This window comes from Miscanthus floridulus, chromosome 18, assembly GCF_019320115.1.
Source record: "Miscanthus floridulus cultivar M001 chromosome 18, ASM1932011v1, whole genome shotgun sequence".
NCBI lineage: Eukaryota > Viridiplantae > Streptophyta > Magnoliopsida > Poales > Poaceae > Miscanthus > Miscanthus floridulus.
In genome coordinates, this window is record NC_089597.1 from 97975007 (window position 1) to 97995155 (window position 20149).

The window sequence follows — 20149 nt, forward strand, 5'->3', positions numbered from 1 at the left end:
GCTTGAAGCTCTCTATCTTCTTCTCCTCGGTATCCACAAAACCTGGAGCATACCTGGACAGGTTATTGAATGCGTGCATATATTCTGTGAGGGCCTTTGTCCCTTGGGTGAGCCTCATAAATTCAGCCACCTTTATGCGCATTAGGCCAGGGGGAATGTGATGCCCCCAAAAAGCCAACTTGAACTGCTCCCATGTCACTCATGCATTAGCAGGTAGAGAGGACAAGAAATGTGTCCACCAGATCCCTGCTGGTCCTTGCAACTGATGGGATGCATACTCAACCTTCAGGTGCTCGGTGACTCTTAGCAGACGAAACTTCTACTCAATGGTGTTGAGCCACTCGTCTGCCTATAGTGGTTCCTCTACCACCTTGAAGATAGGAGGCTTTGTATCTAGAAATTCCTTGAAGGTACTGTGCTGTTAGGCTCGTGCCCTTGTTGCTGTGGGTGGCCACGAGCTGTGTTCTGCACGATGAGGTGTAGAGCTTCCTCCATTGTCCTTTGGCTCTCTAAGAATTGGGCAAAGAACTCCTGAGCAAACGGCGGTGGCGGTGGCGGTAAGTCACTGTCGTTGCCATCATGGCTGCTACTAGCTCCTACGTGGGTGCGAGTCATCTGCGAAGTTGCAACAATAAGTGATTATGGGTTGATGTCAAAAGATTGTAGATGAATTTATAATCATACCAAACTGAAATTACTGGAGACAATCTCAAATTCATAAAATAAAAACAGAGGCATAATAATTCATTCTCGCAATATGACACCACCAATTTGATCACTTATCGGACTCATAGCACGTTAATATTCAAATCATGATCACTGATAAATCGACTGGAATTTGCATTAGCGTTTAACCAAACGTGCGATAGTCATGCAAATAACAATATTACATGATAGTCCAATCACCAACACCAAATTCAAACTACAGATCCATTACATAACCAGCGATGATACATTAAGCACTTCTACTAAGTACTAAGCGATCTAATCCTCATCATGATCACTATCGAGGTTAGAGATAGGATCATCTCCTTCCTTAGGCTCCACTTCTTCCTCTTCCTCGTCCTCCTCATCATCTTCCTCCATATTTGGACCATCTTCTTCCCCATCAAGGATTGGGTTCAGCTGGTTGTTCAAATAGTGCACTTTATGCTGAAGGTTCATCACCTGCAGTTGAGCCTATGCAAGCTGCTGACGTAAGCCCCTTTTGGCACGGTCCTACGTGTTACTCATGTCGCGGTGCCTATGTTGTTCTATCCTTACTACAATGACATGGTTCTCTGCTGCATCTCGCTGGCGTCTAGATGTGGACACCTCAGCATGGGCGGCCTCCAACTGCTCCCGTAGTACTACAAGCAATGCTTGATCATTAGCTCTTGCTTCTTGGGATGCTGCTCTCTGTTGATCCACTTGCTCCATTTGGGCATGGAGAGTGCCCAAAGCTGCATAGGCTTGGTCAGATTCCCATCGGGCTTTACTTGCGGCTTTCTTTTGCTTGCGCACACACTTCTTGAGCTTATGCTATGTGGCTTCAGCTCTCATGAGCTTGTCCATACAAGTGGTGTATGATTCCTACCTGAAATCCCTAGTGTCCTAGCGTGTACAAAACATCTTCATCACCACAAACATTGCACTCATAGTGGGACTAGAGCTATTTGCCCGCTCATCCCAATCTCTGATCAATGTATTTTGGTTGCGTTGTTCCCATATTGCTGTGGACGGATCCACCCAAGGAAACATACCCGCAGCACTACCGGTAAGTGCATCCCCATGCTGCTGGCAGATCTGACTCAAAACCTCAAAGGCCACTACTTGGGCAGCCTCCCAAGGAGTTTTCCCTTCCGATTCTGCCTTCCACTCCTGCCAGAAGGGTTCTTGTGTGTGGGCTGGTATAGTTAGCCGCACCTCATACCATGTCTGTCCCTCCAAGTACTCTTCATTCCAATGATAAAGGGGTGGTTCATGGTACCCGCAAAGTGCAAAACTCTCCACAGTAGAGTAGGCGTTCCAAAAACCATCAGGAAATTCTCACATCCAGCTGGTGCTGCCATCTGTACCATCAACATGTACAACTTTGTGTGAGATAAGGCCATTATGGATAAGAGTTACATAACCGAGTAAGAAATTTATAAGGAGAGGAACAATGTAATTATTTTAATGATAATTATCATGATGCATGCTCGTTCCGTACGTCCTCACAAACTTAGGAAAAATTTACTTCTAACGACATATACGGTGGCATACATACGTTCTCTCATATACAACGTAACTAGTTGAGCTACACGTTTCGTTGTTAGTGTACTTGCATAAAAGTTTCATTTCAGCCCATCCCATAATGAAATATGCAGAATGTAAATCTAAATACTTCCATATATGTATACCCATACATATACTTCCATATCAAAGCTACCCGATAACAGTTTATACCCACAATTAAATATGCACCACATACACATGCAAGCCTGCATACATAGTCGTACCAAAGCTAACTCTCCCCGACCGCATGCTCACATCTTGCGGTCATGCCACTCATCAACTTACCTTGGCATAGAGGCATTTGATCCATACATTACCATTCAAGTGAATGGCATCCATACAATAGCACGCCGTATGGATGACGAAATTTAAAACCCCCATGTTAGTACTTAAATAGCCACCTAATAGTCCTTAACTTGGGCATAAGGAAAGTAATCACTGGCACACTTTAGATTTCAAATACCTATTTATATAGCTATTAGTTGCTAGAAAGGGTTTTGGAAAACAAAAACTTTTGTTTTAAATACACATGTGGCAATTAACGTTGAACCTTGCTCTAATGCCAGCTATCGTAGAACCGACCAATTTATAAGAGTACAAGTACAATGGCAGCCCGCAAGCGGTCGCACTGTCATACTTGAACCCATATAAACCCGGTAGTCCATCGAGTACCACGACGGGTCTCGATAAACGATTTACAACAACCAAGATCGTATATGATTCAACATACATATCACATATTACATAAAGTTCACAGATACATTTCCATCATCAGAGTATGAAACAAAGTTATTACAAACCAAGTTTGATAAACAAAAGCAGAAGCAAATTAAGTTTGAAAGTAGCATTTGCCCACATAGTTTGATACAGTGCCAACATACGATCACAATCCACAAAAGCATGTAGAGGGATTAATAAAGAAGCCTGCCCAAGGCTTACTCCTCACCCACAACGAGATAGAAGCAACTCTTGCAACAACCATGATACATAGTGCCATCTGCAATAATGGGAAAATAAACCCTGAGTACGAGAAGGTACTCAGCTAGACTTATCCGTCATAAACCAGAAATAATTTGACTCCAAGGATTATGCCAGGCTGTATAAGTGGAGGTAGCTTGACAATATTTTGCATAAAAAGCGATTAACTTAGTTATACAATTATAATTTTGTTATCAAGTTAATTATGACTATCCATCTCTAAATTAGCAGCTATCCTATGCCAAACATGTGGTATATCATTTAAGAGCATACAATAGTAACCATAGCAGGTATTGTAATTCCATGTTCATTTGAACCATCATATTCTATAATACAATTACTATGAGGTTGGAGCTAGCCAAGTTTCTCACTATCCAGGAGAAACGGCGATTCGAATCGATTTCAACCAGCTGGGAATTTATTCCTAACACAAACTCAGGTCTACCAGCCACGGTAGCCTTAGGTCACCTTTGGTATAACTCAAGTACACATTTTGCGGGTTCGCTCAGCGCCGCACAATCAGGAACAACCAAATGTGAGGACGTTTAGGCCCAGCCTACCCTTGGGCTCAGTCTGGCTCCCAGCACATCCTTACTACCATCTAGAGTGCGCACTTTGACCGAGCGGGGCGCGGCCTGAGTTGAGCTACTCGGCTTCGTAGTCGGAACAAGTTATCCGGCCAGCTAAGTGATAGGCATGCGTTCAATCTTGTCAAAAGGTCCAACAATGGTACGATCCTTAATTGGCATAGACGGAATCACATGAGTCAACCTACCATAAACTCTGTCCAGCCTTGATTTATCTTACCCCATCGTTCTTTTCCACGATAGCAAATATAGCCAACCATGCTTCGGTATCCACCTATAACTCGCAGGTGACAGGAAATCACCCGACTTCTACCGGTCTAAGCATGGCTAAGCATATATTCGATCCTAGACCTATACAGGGTTAAAGGTACATTACTGGACAAGGAACTTATATGCATCAAGTGGTTCCAATCAACTCTTATAACCTAATGCATCAATCATAAGAACTCAAGTAATATTTTGTAAAATACTGGGAGACTTAGAATGCTCTGGGGCTTGCCTTTCAGAAAGGAAGTGGCGCGGTGATCAGGGCACTCTAGATGCTCTTCTAGGTTCTGCTCCTCGCCTTCGAGAGCCGCGGCTTGAGGAATCTCCTGCTGGTCCCCTTCCCCTCCTTCGTCGAACTCCAGCAACATTATCTCCTCCGTCGATCCTAGATGCATGAGTATGGCATAAGATATTGCGAATGCATGCAGGTTGACAAGTACAATATGATGATACATGATGAATGCATTCTTGCAAGCATTCTTAACCACATGGTGTTAAAGTAATAACAAGTGCATCACATTTACTGAGTATGTGCATATCTCTTCTTGATTCTTTAATTACTACTTCAACAATGCATTTACTATATTACAAAACAGCAGCTACTCGTTTTACTCATAACTAAAGTTCTACTTATCCAAATGTGGTGATCTTAGACTTTCTGGAAATCTTATAAAATTATCTACAACTTTCCTTTAATACTCTCACTGTGATTCAAGAGTTAAATTAGGCAAACAAATCATTCAATCAAATCTGTCTAGAAAGTAAACCTTTCGGACAGCAAACTTGTAACAGGTAGAACTCAAAAAACCTAAGTCCTATGATTGTGAAAATTTAACACAAGGTAGATTAGCAAGTTATCTACAACTTTCTTATTAACAACTTTTACAGTAGAGACCATTATCCATATGAAATCATCCACACAATCAAAACTATACATGCAGTCTTGTATTTGAATGATAAAGCGATAATTAGTCCTTTGTATACAATCAATGGCTTCTAAGCCTTACCATTGACATCATCAGTTACTATGCATCATAAGAACCCTAGAAAACATTATGCTTAATCACAATCTAATTATTTAATTGCCTTTCTTAATTTAATTAAATAATTAGGGTAAATAATAAACATATACTAAAGTTGCATCATAAATTCCCAAAAATTTAGAGTGGCTTACTAGTGTTACCAATAGACTACTGCAAAAGTTTCATGCCATTTTACCTAGTAAACATCCTATGCAAAAATGACAAGGCATAAAGGCTTAAAATAGCATAAATATAAAACCCTAGTGAAAAGTGTCAAGCAACAGATTTCATATTTTTCTTAGCATCCATATGGTACTAGGACATCCTCCAATAAATTTCATGAATATTGGATTCATAAATAATTTATAAAAATTCACACAAGGATCACCTAATTATAAAAGGAAAATCTATAACTAAAAATCTATTTATGCACTGACCCTCAAATTTTTACCAGAGCTTATACTTGTCAAGAATAGCTCACCACATAAATTTCATAGTTTTTGGAGCATAGGAACTCTGGATATAAATTAAACAAGTTTACATACATTTAAAAACACATTTCAAGTTTCATTTTAAATCTTCTAGAAAATCCACTACAATTGCTAGCCCCATATTTTTCATAAATACTACACTTCCTAAGGAATACTACAAAATTTGTTTCACCAATTTTGGATCTCTATAGCTCAACTTATAAATTTTCAAAGTTGCATACAAAAATAGGAAATAAATGAACTATCCTAAAGCTTCATAGTCACTGTCAGCTGGGACCCGCTGGTCAGTGACCCCACATGTCAGTGAAATAAGAACAGGGCAGCGGCGCTGCTTCGACACGGTCCGGCCACGGCTCGTCGCCGGTGAGCTCGCCGGTGGAGACAAGTGAACCTACGTGATCTACGGAGCAGCACGCGTCAAATGACCTAGGTGGTGGCAGTGGAGGGTGGGCAGAGCATGCTCGTCGCCGGCCTTGGTGGCACGACGGCTCTGCTCGATGGTGCGCCGGTCATCACCGGCTACGGCGAAGCTAGGCGAGGCACGCAACAGCACCACGGTGACCAGGCGACTCTATCTAGATGACCTAGGCGGCTTAAGGCGCTCCGACGAAGCATGGCCACGGCACGGTGGCGCGGAGTTCAGAACGCGGCAGCATGGGTTGTCGTGTTCCGTGCCGGCGGGACCACCAATGGAGGTAACATCATAACACAAGCTAATACTCATCCTAACCAAGCTCTAATGGCAACAACCAGAAGAAAAGCGCATGCAAGCCGAGCGGTGGCGAGCTTGCCGTGGAGGCGGCTATGGCGGCCGAGGTTCCAGCGAGAGGGGAAAAAGGCAATACGCCTTCACCGAAGCACAATTGACGCAGCCAATACGTCGAGGCGGTAGAGGTGGACTTGGCATAGCTACGAGCGAGATGGAGACGGTGGCTGTGCAGTGGAGCGCACGCAAGGCGATGGTGGAGGCGATGCTGTGCTCGGCGGTGAGGCTGCGCTGCGGGAATGGCGAAGGAGGAGGTAGAGAAAGGAAAATATGAGCGCGAGGATGGAGCAGTGGGTGCGGGACACGATAAAATGTGCTCTGGCCCGACACGGCCGCGCTGGGTAGGACGCCGGTGATGCATGGCCTCCACCAGCTCCACGCAGTGCGTATGCTCTGGCGATGGTCGGCCACCGAAGCCGTTGATTCAGTTCATTCAGTAACCGCAATGCAAGCCTGACAACGCGAATTGACAACGCTCGATCTCCTAAACCATGAGGAATTAGCGCCAATGATCTAACCCAAACTTGTAGCTCTATGTACCAGCTTCAATTGTTCTTAAAGGATCATGTGCTAACTTTCAACTGAAACCGAGTTATTTCATCCCAAATTAAGCTTGTCAGCACTGTCAGGGTTTACGACTTGGAAAAATTTGCTAAGTGTTGAAAACAAGGAATTAATGATTCTTGTGAGCCTAATTCAAGCATGTTAGGAGCAAAACCAGTCTATGACCCAAAAATAAAAGTTGTTCCTCTTGCCAAATACTACAACGTTGCTTTAGTGACCACCTCCATGCAAAGTCTCTAGCATATAGTTCAAACTTGGTCAAACATGCTACATTCAAATGATGGTATACACTTAAACTATGGCTTAGTGACCAAACTACCCTTAACCATGAATACCAAAGTTGTTCATAATGATCTTCTAAACATGTTAAGCTATTGGTAAGGTCACACACTCATTTCATGCATTGGTCACACATAGAGCTATCCAGGTCCACGTGCATAGCATCACTTAAGTACTTGATTAGACAAAATGATCTTCATGAACATTGTTCCACTAGTCATCATAAGTGTAGCTAATATGTTTTAGTGACTCACATCCATCATTTACATGTATTCACTCATGATCATATGCATAGATACAAGGAGACATGAAATAACAAGCATGTTTCATATGTTTCAATCAAATGTTTCAATTGTAAAAGCTTAAATATGAATGCTTGATGCTCATGCTCATGAAATGAAAGTTAATTTATGCAAGGCTAACACCTAGGGTGTTACAAGCAATCCTGATCCTACCAAAGTAATTAACTTAGAGACCGATAGGCTCCCATTTAGGCAATCAGTCATGAATCCCTTGGCTTGGGAATATACTTTCAGAGCTTGGCCGCTCCCCCTTAAAGGATGGAGAGATTGGTACCATAGGGCAGGGTAGTCGGTGCAGAGTGAGCCAACTGGGCCCTTTATGATTTGGATCAATGCATTACTCTGTCATTATCTCCTATGAAGAGAAATGAGCCACTATTGAAAGCAACATCTTACTTCTGGTCCAATGCTTTTAATGCTTTTATCTTTGGTCATGGCTTGATGATGATTAGTTTGGCCGACATCTTCATGTTGACCGGCCTTAAAATCACTAGTCCTCTCCAACCCTTCAATCTCCTCAACAAATCGTCCTTCAAACTAGGAAATTTGAAAGGAGGGGGATGGACTGGCTACATGGCCAATCATAAGAAACCTGGCACTATCAATGAGAAAGAGCATGTGACGTTTCTGAACATGTGGCTAGAGAAACATGTCTTCTGCAGGCCATCTTGTGCGCCAACCAGCAACAACCTTTACCTGGCAGAATGTCTAACAAACAGTGTCGATATACCTCTCGGAAAGTATTTGTTAGGATCTTTTTATCATCTGATGGATCATGTATCCAAGATTATGTCGGAAAACAAACCAATTGGCACAATCAGTGGACCTTGGTGGTTATTGCAATTACGGCTCAACCTGTATATGCACAAGATGGTAGCTGCTGACTTGAGGAATCTAAACTTCCCCTCTTCCAATTATTCAGAGGAGCAAGAAAAATTATTAGACTAGGAACAGAAGCTTCGTGGACGCTCATCTTTTGGTGAAGCAGCATCGACGATTACTATCCCCTTCGACATCAGCGAAGTTTTTAGGAGATTCTACAAAGGATTTTCTGCCGATACTTTGACGTGGTTTGCCTATCTCCCAATTGATGAATTCACAAATCCTTATAAGTTTAGGTTTGAATCAGCTTGTGGAGATCCATCTTCGAGAGCTATCCTTCAATGCATTACAAAGCCTGGACTACTCCCAATAGAGTTCTGACATGGCCGAGAGAAGCCTCCTACTTCTTATGAATTTTACAATTCGGTGACTATAGCTCGTCAGCTCGACCTTGGTTAGCTACCACCTAGGCTATTCTTTGCCAACAAATTGAGACCCAGGGAGGATTTGACTAAAAGTCTTGAATTTGTTCGGATCCTCAAATTTGAGGAAGCTCTGCCTTAGATAGAACTGACAACATGGAAATATGGCCCCTTTGTTTCGAACCTTTTCAACGATTGGTGGCAAGAGTGGGCTCAACACCTATTTCATCAGTCGGCAATCCCCTATTGTTTGACGCTGGATCTGATCTTTCCATTCGACGCTGAGGTAAGCAAATGTCGTCAATTGATTCTTTTTGGTACAATAATTCATCTTTGCTTCTCTCTATAGGACGTTGATTCTATCCCTCCTTCCATCAGCAGAAGTAACCAATCAATCAAATACCTCGCCTGGTGTCCAAACCCAAGAATAGGATGCAACGCCCCTTCTCTGACAACCGTGAGGAGGACCCCAATAGCCCCTGTCATTCTACATGAGTTTTCTTCTTCAAAATGTAAGGCTTCCAAAGTCAATCCACCAAAGACCCCCTCGCACAAGAAGGCGCGAAAGCCTTCAAGGATGACATCACCGACTGCCCAGGTGACTTTACTGCAAGCCCAAAAATTATCTTGTTCAAGTTTGCCGAGTTTGGGTTCCTCGAGGCCAATGGTCGTTGCATACCCCTCACGGTAGAACCCCCTGGTCTAGGCTTTGGGAGCAATGGGGTTCGGCACGTCGTCAGTCACTATTGAAGATATCGCCGGCGTGCGTCCATTATCGACCCTTGCTGATGTCGTTACTGAAGTAAGTTTCTATGCTTCTCCTGCTAACTATCCTATAATCGACTAACCATCCTCATCTTAGGCCAATCCTCTACCGATCATCTAAGGGGAAACTGAAGAATAGATTCCACATGCATCATCATCAAGAGGAACCAAGGTATTTTCTAGGTACTGGCCACATGAATGCTTGACTCATTATGTTCTTTAAAAAGAAAATCGATCTTCTGCAGTCCCCAATCAGAGAGTCAGATCGTAAGGGAGGTTATCCGAGTAAATCAACGACCCAGGTATGCTCATTTCTCTGAATGTTAAACCCCTCTGCATGTCTATTGACTACCTATTACCCAGCTGGTCGACGATCAGGAAAAGGAAGATGTCGTAGGTGCTCCCAAGAGCCAAATTGATACTCCTATCGAGGGATTTCAAGCTATTCACCAACAACTGAAGGTTAGCTTCAACTATACCCTTTGGTTAGCTGATCGCAAAGTTCAAAGCAACTTGGGTGCTAGAGAAGAATCAACTAAATGGGAGATGATCCGATTGAAGGAACTAATTGATGATCTGAAGAGCGCCCCTTCTAAGATCCAGGGAAAACTTGGTCAGCTGAGGACTAGATGGGAATAGCTCTTGGCGAGACTAGAGGAGATCAACATCTCAATTCAAATCGAAGAAGCAAATTGAACCCAGGTCCCCAAGGTGATCGATGAGAAGAAGGCAGCGATGACTGCCAGATACAATGAGCTCATGATTATCTAGAGTCAGAAAAATAAAGTCATCTCTAGATCGGTTGACTAAGACAAATGGCCAATTGCAGAAGCCGATGCCATTTGCTTAGATGCCTTGAGTGTAGTTCGAGCGGCATTAAACTTGTAATCTTTGATCCTCTTGTTTTCTCAGCTTGTGACATTTCCGTCATAGATACTTAACCGATGCAACTCTTTATCAGGCACAAAAACCCTTTAGTCATCATTAGCCGTTGTATCAGCAATCATTTGTCCTTACCGGTGAGATCCGGCCTACCATAGTTTGTTTACCAGTCCTGACCTCCTGGGCCAAACCTCTGGATGCGAACAAAAACTCAAAACTATGGTGAATGAGCCTTGAAATCCATGAGCCAGAACTGAGCGAATGCGTTGAGAATTCCAACAAATGAAATTTTTGAGTCCACGGTGCCTATAACCACTGCTTTCTCATTTGGCCACGTGTGGCTTCCCCGATTTCTGGAATGGCCTCTTGCCTTCCATTAACTACATTTTAATCCAACGTGTCTCAATAAGCCTATTAACACTTGCCTCGGCTTTAAATACACATCTCTAGGGGATAACCAAGAGGCCACATCTGCACTTGCCCCTATTTTGGCCTTCGCACAAGTCCTTTTCTTGTCTTTTGATCTAAAAACCAATCTTGTCAAGAGCAATAGCGGACGACAAGTGCCCTGCTGGAGATGTGACAGAAGAGGATCTCCCTCCGCGCTAGCGCCTCCACATCCTAGGGTATGTTGGATTTACATTCCAAATCTTTTGATAATCATATGAACTTGGTAATGTCCCATTTCGTAGGACTATCACTCAGGCCGACGTCCAAAATATGCTAGCGAGGTTTGAGGCCCAGCCGACGGCATCAACAGCCTCCTCCAATGATTCCTCTAACTCATATAATGGAGATGATGCCTGGTGTTATCTTCATGTATGGAACAAGGCACCACGTCATCATTGGGAGGCAACCCACGAAACTAAGCATCTAGAGGATGCCTTGATTGCCTCCCAAACTGCTCTCACCATAGTGGAGGGGGAGAGTAGTGCCACCTGGGTGCAACTAGCAGAATCTGACACCAGGGGCACTGGGAAGATCCTCAAAACAAACCCTATTCCTCTATCATTTTGCTCCATTATGCTCTTCTTGATGATTCCTGTCCACCTTACTATAGCCCTGACGAAGCAATTGGAGGCCCTCCATCTGGCGGTGAACAATGCCACTAGGGCTCTGAATGCCTGAGGTGATCTACTGGCAAACCGCCTCCAAGACATCCCTATGCACGCCGAGGAGATCGCTCTTCATGGCATCCGCCATGGGGCTATGGTCGCCCTGACCATTGTCCAAGTGCGCTCCTGGGCACGAGCTTTGATGGTTGTAGCCTGACTTTGCAAGCATCGACGACCATCATGATCTGGTGGTGAGTTTTGAAGGGGCCATCGACGCCGTGGCGAATACTTCTTCGGTCGAAGGAATCAGTGAACAATGTTTTCTTTGGCCCATAGTTTGTATTTAGGGTCCCAATCATGAATAAAACTCAGTCTGATTTCCTCTATGTTTATCTCTTTGTTTGTATTCTGTGTGAATGTTTCACCATTGATGCTTTTCCATATGACTCATATTTTTCTTTTTATTTCGTGCTATAGGCGATGCGTACCGCACCAGGCTTTTGCCTCCTTAGGCTAAGTTAGGATCTTCATTTTTTGTTCTAAAGGTGACAGTCTGCTAGTATCGGCTGTCAGCACTTGATGACATTTCAGATTGGCCACTCTTCATAAGAAAATGTTCTCTAAAATAGCCAACGATAATCTTGAACAATAAATTACCATCCCAAAATATACAAAACCATTGGCTGCCAAATCCTTAAAACTTAATACGTTTGGGCCTAGTCTCGTTCATCGAAACAAAAACAGCTATATTCCATGAACTAATTTATAAAGGCGATGTCTAGCCATTCTGAGATGAATCAACTGAAGAACTTATCAAAATAAACTTTCAGAGCCGATTGCTTGGATCGGCTATTGGCGTTCATCGTTGATCCTGATAATGCCTCCTTCCCAGACTCTACCAGTGAAACACTCGCAATCTTCAAACTCCCAATAGGCCAGATCGGTAGCTGCCACACTTACAGATGTATCGGCTTGAACAACTTCAACATTGTCTCCTTGCCACTAGATAAGGCATTGGTGCATCGTTGAAGGGATGCAGCAATTAGCATGGATCCAATCACGACCAATAAGTCGACCGTATGTTCCTTTGCCATCGATGACGAAGAAAGTAGTAGGTAGAGTTTTACTCCCAATCATCAATTCGATGTTAACTGCCCCTATGTCTTAGATGCATTACCTCCGAAGTCCTTTAGCAGTCATGTTAGTTTCGAGCAAATCTCCTAGGACCTTTTCAAGCTTACGGAACAGTGGTATAAGGCATCAAATTAACCGCTAGCACCTCCATCGACTAACATCTTGGTCATCGGCTTCCCATAGACAAATCCATTCATGTATAAAGCCTTCAAGTGCCGATGCTGAGACGGTTTGTCAAATATAGCTTGTTAGGACTGGAGGGTTAGCTGAGCCACTGCTTCTCCTAATTCTTCTTCATCAAATCTTTCTCCATTCGGACATCTTCTTGTTCATACTTGGAGGGAGCTCTGAATTCTACATGTAAGATAAAGACCATATCAATATTAGTCGATGGCTTACCCTTATCGGCTGTTTGCTTGACACGCCATGTCTAAGGTCTTCTATACTTCTAAGCTTCTAATTCTCTATTCCTCAAGCGTTGAACTCTTCTTTTCTGGCTCCTTCATTTTCAGATTGTGAACATACTCTGATCATCACTGCCGGCCCGAACACCATTGTCCCTCTTGCCAAACATACTCTTTCTCTTCATCACGGTCGACCCAGCTCTGATCATACACACGCTTACCTAGCCGATCGTGAACTCCTTCATTTTTTACATGTCGATCCATGTTGTTAGATTGATAACTCAAACGCTCATGGATAGACCAACGGTTGGCTTGAGATTGCCTGAACTCAGAATACTGATTGCTGCACTTTGGGCAGTTACGTCTTATGGGTCATTTCAAACCTTCGTTCTAGCAGTGTCTGAAGAAAGGACAATTCCAATGTAACTCAACTTGTTCTCTTTTATGCCTCTCTTCTTCGCACCGACGCTCATATTCTTCTTCTTCAAGCCAGCGTTGGTAGTCCTTCTCCTTCTGGTGTTGCCACTTATTCAACAAGATTCTAGAAGTCACACGAGGACGCATAGCACCAGCTCTAGATGTCTCACCTTGATCGTATTGGCTCTTTTGCTGATCGCATTGCTGCTTAACCTTCTTGTATTCATTAGCCAATATATGAACCTTGGGGTTGACTGACCCATCTTCTTTGGCCTTAGTCAACATCAAGACCTTTGTCTTTCCTTTAGCCAACTAGAACTCCACCATATGCACCCTTGGAAAAGGATGCCCATCTATGTCCATTGCTGATATCTTGGCTGGCTCAAACTTGATCTTCCCTTGCTCAATGGCATTCTAAATATGTAAGCAAAGGATTCTACACTCATTAGTGTTATGATTAGTAGCATTGTGAAATTTGCAATATTTCTTCCCTTTAAGTTCTCCAGTCAAAGGTACCACATGATTTGTAGGTAACCTCAACTGCTTCTCCAAAAGCAAATCAAAGATCTTATCGGCCTTCTTGATGTCAAAATCATAGGCATTTTCTGTCTCCTTCTCCCATGGAAAAGATACAGGAATCTTGTCCCATGTCCACTCGGCGGTTCCAACTTCTGGATCATCTTCGTCAGAGTCTGCATCATATGGATCAGACATAGCGGCAGTACCCTTCAAATATTTTTCTTTGCGCATGGTCCGAAGCTGGCCTTCAAAAGTAGACACTCTCTGGACTAAGTGAGCTAAGTTTTTGAATTCCTAGCCATTAAACTTTTCTCTTATTACTGGAGACATCCCTTGAAGGGCCAATTCAGCCAATTGGCCATCAAACAGATTCAATGAGTAATACCGGCTCCTTCCTTCTATGAATATTTGAATGAACTTAGAGCCGGACTCATTGTTCCTCTACCTCATGCTTGTTAAATTTGTAATCTTCTTCTCTCCTGTCCCACTATAGAAGTATGCATGGAACTTACTCTCTAGATCGGCCCATCCTATGATCGAGTTTGGTTCAAGTGATGAAAACCAACTGAAGGCCGGTCCAGACAGGGACAAGGGAAAGAATCAAACTCTGTGCGCCTCCTCAATAGATGTATCCCCGAGTTGAATAAGATAGCGGCTGATATGCTCCATGGTTGTCATCTCATCTATCCTACTAAATTTGGAGAAATCTTGGATTCTGTAGCGTGGAGGGAGTTGCTCAATATCATACCAAGTTGGGTATGGGCATTGGTAAGAGCCAACCTATCCTTTAGACTTTAGACCAAACTAGCTCTGCATCATAGCAGTTATCCTATTGATTAATTCATCAGCGTTCATGCCAGCAACTTGTTGTCTCGGCTGCCCTTGAGTCTGAGCCTGAGAGCTCTGTACTTGAACTTGTTGATCCTAAGCCAGAGAGTGTTGTACTTGGCCTAAGATTGCTGGAGTTGCTAAGCATTATAATTGTAAGGATTCTGATACCCAGGATGTGGCAAAAGTTCATACGTGCTGGATCCAAAACCAAATGATATCCTTCTAGATAGTCGATCTGAGCATTGTGAGTTGCATATCCCTACAATTGACTATTGAAATAATTTGGATCAACATTCTTGATGATCCTCTATAGTGATGGAGCAATTTTATGGGCTGACTATGGCATCTGATATGAGGTACTAAATTTCCCTTGAGCCAACCATTGCATAACCTGCTGGGTGATTGGTGAGGTTGGCTGCTGGACTGAATACACCTGGTTTTATCGAGTAGGAAACTGAGTTGCCTGCGTGATAGGGGCACTTGGTGACTACTACGCTGGTGGTTGCCCCCTGTCATTTGACCTTTCCCCCCTGCTATTGATAGGGCTTGATCTTGCTCCCCGCTATTGGCAGGGCTTGACCTTGTCCCCCTACTGTTGGCTAAGCCTGAAGATCCTGAGCTTGTCCTCCTGGAAGCTGCTGTATTGGTGGCTGTTGAAACTGTCCACCATTTGGCCACTGACTAGAACTAGGCACATTGCTTCCCACAGCTGAAGGATTAAAGCCATTGAAGTATGATGGTCCCACTTGATCAACCGGTGCTCCAAAGAAAACTTCTTTCATGACATTGCCAATTGTATTGGCTAGCACCTAATTATGATTTGTGAAGGCTTCATGAATAGTCTTGTGGTCCATCTGGGTAGCAATTCTTGCTTCAGCTTCCTCGTTCAGATCACTCTAGCCATGCAGGAGGACCCTTGCCAATGGAGTCTTCTGAACAACTAAATCACATGCCCTACTGTAAGACAGAAGACACTTCTCTCAGAACTCCTCCGCTATCTTAGTCGATGAGCACCCTTTGCTCATTGGGTAAGTCTTCAAGGTTGACCTTAAGGATCATCTGGTTATCCATGTTGATGATTGTGTTTCCACTGGGCATGCCAAGCTATGTTGATGGCAAGAACATGATGGGTCAAGCCTCATCACCAGCATACGAGCATGTCGAGAGAAACTGCATGGAGTAGATCCTGAGCTCTCTTCGGGCTTAGGAGAACAGCAGACCAGATGGTCATGACCTAGGGCATGCTAGTCAATTTGACCCTATAATTGATAAGGAGGAAAGATTGATCAGCAATTTAAGGTGGAACATGCCATTGTTTGTACAGACAGTTCCAAATGTGTGGCTAAGTAGCTAATGATTGACGGACTAGGGTCCTAGGGGTTCCCCATAGTGATGCTACCTGGATGGGCCCTGGGCTTGCCCATGACCTGTTGAAGGATGTGAGATAAGGTGGCATGGACTTCAAGCTATTCTAGGTCAATCTAGTTGGCTTACAATGAAAACTAGATTCTATAATAGGATTTGGACTCTTCTATTGTAACCGGTTAGGACTAGATATGTGCCCTTACCCTCTCTCCCCTATATGAAGAGAGCTACGATGCACCCCTTGTACACACAATCATATCAATCAATCCAATGCACAAGGCTACACGCCGACTAGACATAAAGGCTATTACTCGACAATAGGGCCCAAACCAGTATAAAACATTCATCTCTTTGTGTTTACTGTTGAGTTCTACATATGCCAAAGCCCTTCGAACATTGTCCCAGGTACCCCCATGATGAGTTGCTGGTCATCAAACATCGACAGTTGGCGCGCCAGGTATAAGCTTTTGGTGACTTCACGATCGAGAGCTCGACCAACCTCAATGACATGATTTTCTCAATGGGAACCACCTTCATCTTCGGCTCCTAGATCTGCATGGCAGATGATAATGGCATGCTCCAAAGTCATCTCATGGAGATCTCAGCGCCTCAAGCTTCACCAGATGTCTCGACGACCATGCTAGATCAACTCGCCAAGAAGTTTTCACACCTCTTGTTTTCTGATCCAACTTGGACTCAGGAGATAGCCATCAATCAAGAATCCCACTCAGACATGTCACCATTGTTCAGGCTAGAGATCCCATCTAAAGTCCAAGACAAAGACCTAGTTTGTTTTCCACTCGGACTCAAGAACTCAGCTTCAATCTTTCAAGATACAATCTGCTACCTTGTGTAGTCTGAGCAAGAGATCCCTCTAACGGGTGCTGTCGATAGAATATCGTCGGTAGTCCTCCGAGGGGTATCCCACGAAGGTAGATTGATTGGTAGAGAGGCGTGTAATCAAGAACAAGAAGGCAATAGAGACACATGAGTTAGACATGTTTAGGCCATCAGTATGATGTAATACCCTACTCCTGTGGTCTGTTGGTTTGTATTGGCTATCATATGATATTGCGTGAGTTTGGAGGGAGTCCCTACCCATCTTATATAGTCCAGGGGGTAGGGTTATAAGTCGGTTAGATATGAGAGATAACCGGAAAGTAATAATAGATTACAGGAATCATGGGATCATACATATCCAAATAGATCTCGTAGCATCTTTAGGATATCTTCCGAGTATCTTGCAGGAGGCACCGAGCAGAGTTGTGCCCCACAAGGCTTCACCTCATGGGCTAGGCCGCCCCTAGAGACGTAGCCCATGTGGTCTGCCATGGGTACTCAGGGTCGTACCCCTCACAGCTAGTCCTTGAGCGCCTTATACCCATTGTGCAATGCCATCTTTGAGCTTGTCCAAGCAAGTGCGAACAAAGCTGAGCAGTCAAACTCATGGTCCGACCACCATGATGAGTTGCTGAGCAGTTGTGAGCAGTTGCCGAGCAGCGTGAACCATCGCCGAGCAGCGTGAACCATCGTCGAGTAGTGTGAACCATTGTTGAGCAGTGTGAACCATTGCTGAGCAGTGTAACCCAAGTATGGCTTGCCATAAGGGTGTAAGGAGCTCAAGTTTAGAATCGAAAATTTCTTCGTGGTGGTCCAAGTGTGCCCACTTACAGTCCAACCACAAGAAAAAGAGATAGTCGTCTTCAGCTTCAAGAGGCGCGGAGTCTTCTAGATTAAAGCAAACACACTCACCACAAGGTGAAGCATGCCCACTTAGTCCTCGAGCCTAATAGTAGATGACGTAGTCATGTGGTGCCAGGGTCCAAAGTAGAAAAATAGTAGAAGACCAGCCAAGCAGGCAGCCAGTCCTCGAGCATAGCCTCGAAATGAGAAAAAGCACATTCACCGCAAGGTGAAGTGTGCCCACTTAGTCCCCAAGCCTGATAGTAGGTGACATGATTATGTGGTGTCAGGGTCAGAAATAGTGGTCAGGAGAAAATCCCTAGTGCGGTGAGGAACCAAGACGTAGTGCTGATGCAGTCCCCGAGCCACAAGAGAAAATCTTGGAGAAATTAAATCATGGAGAAAATACCGAAGTAATGGTTATACAGTAGTAATTACTGAGCCATAACGGTTGGCGGAGAAGTCAGCAAAAATTCGGCGAGCCGTAACAAATTACGAAGATAAATCGGCGATATGGGCCACGGTTGCACGAAAGCCTAGGTAACGGCCCACCTTGATGTTGCGGAGAATTTAGAGAGGTGCAAATCGCAGAAACGGTTTCCCAAAAACCCTCGAATGCGAAAAGGTGGGCGGAGTGCTTTATAACTGTGCCGCCGCAGCCCGCGCTCCCACGTTTGCCACTTTGCCATTTCATCTTCTTCCTTAGCCCTCGCCTTTTTAGATTCACATCCACTCGCGCTTCTGCCGCCAATCCCCATCCAAATCTGAGAGATGGCACTGAAGAGGGGAACAACGAACCCAAAGAAGGCGAGCCCAAAGAAGGCGCGCACCGGAGCTAGTCGAGACGAAGAGTGGGTGCCCTTGCGCACGAGGGAGGCAGAGCTCAATAGATTGGTGGAGGCAGGCGTTCTTCCTGACCGCATCACCCCTAGATGGCGCCCGGCCCTCGGTGAGCCCTTCCCCATGCCTCATACCGATGAAGCTGTGGTATTTGAGGACTACTTTTGGCATGGATTAGGTTTTCCTGTTCACCCATTCTTAAGGGATTTGTTGGAGTTCTAGAGAGTCAGTCTGTGCAACCTCCACTCAAACACCATATTGCACATATCTATCTTCATCCATTTCTATGAGGTGTATCTCAGAATCCTTCCCCACTTCAACCTCTTTAGTCACCTGTTCTAGCTGAAGAAGAGAGGCGATGGTGGTTCTAAGGTGGTCGGTGGAGTATATCTTTAGCTGCACGATGGAATGGCTGGCGAGTACCTTACTATGCTGCTAAACACATCACTGAAGGGGTGGAACGCCAGGTGGTTCAACATGAAGCAGAGCCACCCTGCCATTCGCTGCGACACTGACCACATCCCAAAGAGCTAGAAGAGCTGGTCGAAGATGCCAAGTAGCACTGATATGGAGCAAGTGAGGGAGCTCCTTGGCTTAATAAAGGGCATGAAGACCAATGGTGGATTGGTGGCGGCGAGCTTTATAGTGTGCCGCGTCTAGCCCTACAAAGAGAGGGCTCACATAGCCTTTGATTTCAAGGGGGAGACCGACGGTACCTAGGAGAGGACGTAGATGTTGTCGAGGGATGTAGTGCAAGAGTGGGTTGTAGAGCTATTCGTTCCATTTGCCTCATTCAATTTGCCAAGGCAGATGAGACCCTTTCACTGCAAAAATCTGTCTCCTCAGGTAAATATCTCAATTGTGTGTTCCTGACGCTTTTTATCTTCTGTCGTTGCCGAGCAGTAAACTAATTCACTTATGCGAAGGTCCATTCATAGGAAAGAGCGGTGTACTTCTCGAGCGTGCCGAGGGGCGATTGGCCATAGGCAGTAGATGCCCGACCATCGACACAGCCTGAAGAGGGAGCCATCAGCATCTCGTCGGAGAGTCCATCCTCAGTGATAGAGAAAGTTTAGGGGAGGAGGGCAGCAGCAGACGAGTCAGCCCAAAAGATGAGAAAGACGACAGGTGCCACTCCCCTCAAGCCAGGCGACATCTTGCTTGGCGGTGACCAGACCACTCGAACGCAGAGTACCCCGATGTTCAAGTGGTTGGATGACAACGAAGTTCTAGTTGCTACTCCACCGAGCATGAAGGTGCCTCCACACAGCACATGTGTGGAGGAACAATTGAGGGAAGGGGAGGAAGTCCCTAGTAGTAGGCAATGGGATCCCCCGAGCAGCAAGCGAAGGGAGTCCCCAAGCAGCAGGCAAGGGGAGTTCCAGAGCAGCGGGCAGAGGGAGTCCCCGAGCCATAGGTGAGGGGAGTCTTGGAGTAGTGGGCAAAGGGAGTCCCTGAGCAGCAGGTGAGGGGAGCCCTAGAGCGGTGGGCAGAGCAG

At 44.7% G+C, this 20149-nt stretch overlaps 1 long non-coding RNA gene across 1 annotated transcript; it reads left to right on the forward strand.

The window, feature by feature from the left end:
* The first annotated feature begins 9442 nt into the window (after positions 1–9442).
* LOC136520993 (uncharacterized) lies at positions 9443–10048 on the forward strand. Its single transcript, XR_010775468.1, has 3 exons — positions 9443–9558; positions 9619–9693; positions 9749–10048. It is a non-coding gene; the product is annotated as an uncharacterized lncRNA (long non-coding RNA).
* Positions 10049–20149: the final 10101 nt, after the last annotated feature.